Here is a 5,519-nt window from a genome sequence, read left to right as displayed (position 1 = left end):
CCATTTGCAATCAATGGACTGCAGCCTCAAATGTGAAAGATAACACTAGAATGCTTTTAGAAGAAGGAAAAAGAACATCTCTGTGACCCTCGTGTATTTAAAGATTCTTATACAGAACATAAAATATTCTTAATAACTAAAAATGATAAATTTGATTATATTAAGAATTTGTGTGCACTGTAAGATAACATTAACAGAGAAGAATGATAACCAACATACAACAAGAAAATAACATCTGACAAAAAACCTATATAGGAATTATAAAAAGAACTAATATAAATCAATAAAAATATAGACTACCCAGTAGCAATATGGGCAAAAGACTGGAACAGAAATGTCACACACACACAAAAATGCCCAAGTTCACGAGTCATCAGGAAATGTTAAAGCCACAATGTGGTAATGTCTAAAATGAAGATGTAGCTTTTTGCCTTTAATTTGAGAATGAAGACCATTCTCAGCTACCAGACTACAGTCATTCCAGAAAAATCTCATACATCACTTCTGAATGGATGCAGAGTTATAGTGAAGGGCCCCAGAGGAACCCTGCAGGGAGGGTTGGGAGGGGGTAAAACTTCAATCACATCAATGTTAAACTCAGTCTCCTTGGAAACAAAAAGAAGAGGTTTCCTGCTGACGAATGGTAAGGAAAGAGAAAGGAATTGGCTACTGTTTGCACAATCTGTGTAGAATACTGGGTTTTTCTTACATCATAAGATCTGGGTATGCTCACTTCCCCTCAATGTTCTTATTCAGGAGAGGAGGTCTTCTGCTGAAATCTGAAACTTCTTGAGAGAAAAATACTTCTGAAAAGCTTGGATGAGGCCAAGTGTTGCTTTTTCAGTTCAAGCCTAGAAAGATGAGTTACTTCTTGAAGGAAACAACATTGAATTTGTATCAAATTCAGATGCTTTAATTCTGCTTTCACGTCAAGACAGAACTAGGGATTATTTGACAATTTGGGGATGATATATATATAGTGAATATGGAAGACTGTAGAAGAATTGATGCTTTTGAGTTACGGTACTGGAGGATAATATTGAAAGTGCCATGGGCTGCCAAAAGAACCAATAGATCCATTTTGGAAGAAGTGCAGCCAGAGTGCTCCTTGGTGACCAAAATGGCCAAACATCGTCTCTCATAATTCGGACATATTGTCAGGAGGGACCACTCGCTGGAGAAAGATATCATGTTTGGTAAGGTGGAGGGTCAGAGAAAAAGAGGAAGACCCCCAGTGAGATGGATTGGCAAAGTGGCAGCATCAATGGGCTCAAGTGTGGCAATAGTAGTGAGGTTGGCCCAAGATCAGGCAGAGTTTCTTTCTGTTGTGCATAGGGTCGCTATGAGTCGGTACCAACTTGATGATACCTAACACAACAACAACAAATATATGTATGTCTTTGAAAAAGGAATTTGAAAAAAGGATGAGTAAGATCTAAGAGTTGTCCAGCTAAAGAAACGTGCCCAGATGATGACAAAAAACTGTGAGTGACTTTTTTTTTCAAAGTTGGTTCATTTATAAATATTCATGTATATTAGTATAATAGAAAACTAGCATAGCAAATTTGGAGCCCTGGTATAGCACTGCCGGATAAGTACTGGACCTAGTCTCCACCAAAGTAAGATATAGGACATTGTCTTTGGGCTTTGTCATGCCAATTGGCCCTGATGCTCCCCCAGACTATGGACCTGAGCTCCTAGGCCCAGCAACTTATTCCCTCAAGACGCTTGGTAATGTTTAAGAAGTTTTCATAACTTTATCCCCTGTATGTTCCACTCACAGACATAGTTGCAGCAAAGATAAATACCCATGTACAAATATCCTGTCAAATCTTTATATATTAGTGGGTATATTTCCACTGTCACTCCCACACCCATTCAGCCTGTCTATCCGTGTATCTACCCGGAGACCACTGTTAGTGCAGGATTGTATATATAACAATAGTTACCTCTATGGCAAGTATTTCACTCTTGCACTCCTCCTCATGTCTTCTTGTGCCTCCACCATACTTTTGCCAACCTCCCTCTTATTGTATATTGCCTTCCCCTTCACCTAAATTAATGAATGTCTACTCTCTAGTCAGTAAATTACTCCCCCTTCCCTCTCACTTGTACAAACCATCAAATAATCTTTCCTTTAATGTGAAAACATTTTACTGACTTTATACAATAGTGGTGTCATACAATATGTGTCCTTTTGTGATTGACTAATTTCATTCAGCATAATGTCCTCCTGTTATGAGGTGTTTCACAGGTTCATCATTATTCTTCAACATTGCATAGTATTCCATTATGTGTATGTACCAAAGTTTGTTTATCCATTCTTCTATTGATTGGGTAATTAGGTTGATTCCATCTTTTTCCTACTGTGGATAATACTGCAATGAACAAGGGTGTGCATGTATCTATTCATGTAATGGCTCTCATTTCTCTGATTTTATAATAAGTAAAGTGATTGCTAGGTCATATGGCATCCCTATTTCCTTCCAATTTTCTGAGGAAGTACCATATTGTTTTACACAGTGGTTGCACCATTTTACAGTCCCACCAGAAGTATCAACTGATTGTTGTCATTTTGTTGTATGTTATTTTTGTGATTCTTTGTTTCACATACTTTTCTGTCCTGAGTGCATTTTATTATTTGAGTTAGCTTGTCATTTTCTTTGTTGCAATTGTTTTAAAGTTTACTCAATCTTTATGATTTTCTTCTTGATAAAATTGATTAATTTCCTTTCAGATTACATGGGTGTGATTTCTGATGCAATGAAGTTAAATCTATTCATTTGGGTCTTTTTATTATAAAAGTTATCTCTATCATAAATAAGGAGCTCTGGTAGCATAGTGGTTACAAGTTGGGCTGCTAACCTTAAGGTCAGCAGTTCGAAACTACCAGCTATTCCGTGGTAGAAAGATTAGGCTTTCTGCTCCCATAAAGATGTACAGCCTCAGAAACCCTATACAGAGTTGCTAAGAGTTAGAACCGACTCCACAGCACACAACAAACCAACCAGCTATCCTAAATGATCTTCAATAAAATGGACTATGCTGTCCAACTAAAAAATAAAAATAAATGAGGATATAAAATAACAAGTATTGGTAAGGTTATGGAACAACTGTAACTTTAATATACTCCATGTGGTGTTAACTGGTACAGTTATTTTAGAAAACTAATTTTCATTGTTTATTAAAGCTGAACATATACATATATATTATTGATAAGTGCCATCAATTTGGTTCCAAGTCATAGTGACCCTGTGTACAGAACACTGTTCCTGCACATATACATGACCTAGTAATACTACTCCAATATAAATGCTAACATACATTCACCTAAAGACAGGTAGAAGGCTCACAGCTTCAAAATTCATAACATATAAAAACTGGAAATAGCGCAAACACCTATTAACACTATTAGAGCTAAATAAGTGGTATGTGCATACCATGGAATACTACACAGCAATGAAAAGAAATAATCTATAATTACACATAACAATAAGGATGAATCTCATAAATATAATGTTCAGCAAAAGAAGCCAGACCCCAAAAATACAAAGATACTTTCAAAAGTTCATGGAAAATGGAATTCTTCTGTGAAGTTTTTGAAGCCTCCTTGTACATATAACATATATAATAACACACACACACACAAAGACAAAATTAATCTATGCTATTAAAAGTCAAGATTATAGTTATCATTACCAGGGGTGGGAGTAACAAGAAGAAAGGATGAAGGGGATACTAAGGAGCTTGAGATTCTATTTCTAGACCATATAGGCACTTTTTCATATGCACATCATACTTCAATGAAAAGTTAAGGAACATCATTTTTCCATTACTATTTCATACTAAGGTTCTGACCTTTTAAATAAAAAAATCAGTACCTCACCTTGGATAAACCTCAAAGTATGTTATAAAGGTTAGTACCGAAACTGATTTTAAGTTAATTACAGATTAATCTTTATCCAAATTCACAGAGTCACCACATTAGGGACCTAGTAGCACCCGAGAGGAAGAAATTAGCTCTCATTTAAAAAAAAATTAAGGCATTAGAAATAATTTTCTTTGCCCTCCTATATAACATTTTTTCACTATAAATAATATACATAGAAAAGAGCACTACATGTATTATTTAATCCTCATAATAATTCCATGAAGTACTACTTTCATTATCATAAAAATTTCAGACAATATTTTAGAGCTTTTAGATTTACAGAAAAATTGTACAAAAAAATGTTTCCCTATACCTCTTTCCCTCACCACCCACACACTGTTTCTATTATCAACATCTTGCATGTCTGTAGTATATTTGTTACAATTAATGAAACAATATTGATGCATTATTATTAACTAAAACCCACAGCTTACAATAGTGTTCACAATTTGGGTTGTATTTATGTCATAAGTTTAGAGGTGTGGGGCTGTGGGGTAAAGCACTGCACCACAAGGTCAGATGGTTCAAACTCACCAGTCGCTCCTGGGATACCCTGTACAGGCCTGCTATGAGTCAACAAACTAGATGGCACTTAACAAGTTGTCTAAAGGTAGATGGCATGTACGTGGTAGAACCAGGATCCGAATCTTGGTTTGTCTAACTTCCAAGCTCATGCATGCTCTTACCCATTACTCTACTAACTCATAGCCATACTGGATGTTTTCAAGCATGGAGTTACTCTTTGGCACAATTACTTAACAAAGCCAGATATTACCCTGTGTGTATATGTATGTATGTATATTATTGTTGTTGTTAAGTGCCGTCAAGTTGATTCCAAACCCATAGCAACCTTGTATAGGGTTTCCAAGGAGCAGCTGTTGAGCTTGAACCATGGACCTTGCAGTTCAAACGATTTTGCAGTCTGACGCATTAGCCCACAGTACCACAACAGAACTGTATAAATATTTATATATACCCACCACTCGTCTGTCAGTTTGCCATACTGTGATGACTTGTGAGTTGCTGTGATTCTGGAAGCTATGCCATGGGTATTTTAAATACCAGCAGGGTCACCCATGGTGGACAGGTTTCAGATGAGCTCAGCAAAGACAGACTAGGAAGAAGGAGTGACGAACTATTTCTGAATATTTAGTCACTGAAAACCTTATGACTAGCAGAGAAACACTGTTAGATACAGTGAGCCCCTCAGGTTGGAAGGCACTCAGAATGCGACTGGGGAAGAGTTGCCTCCTCAAAGTACAGTTGACTGTGATGATGTGAATGGAGTAAAGTCCGTAGGAGTAAAACCGGCAGGACCTACATTTGCTGATGGGGCAAACTCAAATGAAGAGAAACAGCTGTAAACATCCATTAATAATCAGAACATGGAATTTACAAAGTATGAATCTAGGAAAATTGAAAATTGTTAAAAATGAAATAAAACACATAAACATCAATATCTTAACCATTAGTGAGCTGAAATGGACTGGTATTGGCCATTTTGAATATGACAACCACATGGTTTACTATGCCAGGAATGATAAATTGAAGAGGAATGGTGTTGTATTCATCGTCAAAAAGAACATAT

The 5,519-nt window shown here is 36.4% G+C and overlaps 1 protein-coding gene across 3 annotated transcripts in view; it reads right to left on the bottom strand.

Annotated features, from left to right (window-relative positions):
• The window catches only part of FAM69A (family with sequence similarity 69, member A), a 215,771-nt gene that overhangs the window by 153,988 nt on the left and 56,264 nt on the right, over positions 1 to 5,519 (bottom strand). The gene's annotated exons all lie outside the window — the stretch shown is intronic.

This window comes from Chrysochloris asiatica, unplaced genomic scaffold (genome assembly GCF_000296735.1).
Source record: "Chrysochloris asiatica unplaced genomic scaffold, ChrAsi1.0 scaffold00002, whole genome shotgun sequence".
Lineage (NCBI taxonomy): Eukaryota > Metazoa > Chordata > Mammalia > Afrosoricida > Chrysochloridae > Chrysochloris > Chrysochloris asiatica.
This window is presented reverse-complemented; position numbering and strand designations above follow the sequence as displayed.